Here is an 823-nt window from a genome sequence, read left to right on the forward strand (position 1 = left end):
GGTCGGGTGTGAGGAGGGGTGTGAGGTGGGGTGTGAGGTGGGGCGTGAGGAGGGGTGTGAGGTGGAGTGTGAGGGGAGTGTGAGGAGGGGTGTGAGGTCGGGTGTGAGGAGGGGTGTGAGGAGGGGTGTGAGATGAGGTGTGAGGAGGGGTGAGAGGTGGAGTGTGAGGGGAGTGTGAGGAAGGGTGTGAGGTGAGGTGTGAGGAGGGGTGTGAGGTGGGGTGTGAGGTGGGGTGTGAGGTGGCGTGTGAGGTGGCATCGGGGTGCCCATGACCTTCTCTGGGCCCAGGCAGTGAGGGCCTCTGGGCTGCTGTGCTTCAGGGGAAGGTGTGTGGCGGAGTCCTAGGAGCCCGGGGCGGACCCGGCAGCAGACGGTGTGAGCACCTACCGCTCCCGGTGCGCGAATCCGTGGGGGGCCCCGCTGGCCTGTGTTCTCCAGAGGGTGGGTGTCGGGCGCCGGGGCTGGTGCACTGCTGCTGGGTTCACGTCGGGCCCGGAGACCAGGAGCCCTGCTCTGTCACCAGGAGCGGTGACCCGCCGAGCACGGCACGATCTCCACCAGGAGGGAGAGTGGGTGTCAAGGGTTTCCTCAGCCAACTGCTCTCAGGGAGGCTCTGCGGTGGGTCTGTCCTAAGGCACTGTCTCCCCCGCCGACAGCAGAACAGCGACGGGCCTCCCACACGTGACACGGGAGGACACTTGGCCCTGAGCATCTTGACGCTCCCCTGAGGTGGATGAGGTGTTTCACGGGTGAGAAAAGGGAAGTGTCTATGAGCCTCGAAAACGTACCTCATGCCGCAGGCAGGTGACGGATCTTCCTGGTC

Source organism: Suricata suricatta, chromosome 7 (genome assembly GCF_006229205.1).
Source record: "Suricata suricatta isolate VVHF042 chromosome 7, meerkat_22Aug2017_6uvM2_HiC, whole genome shotgun sequence".
NCBI lineage: Eukaryota > Metazoa > Chordata > Mammalia > Carnivora > Herpestidae > Suricata > Suricata suricatta.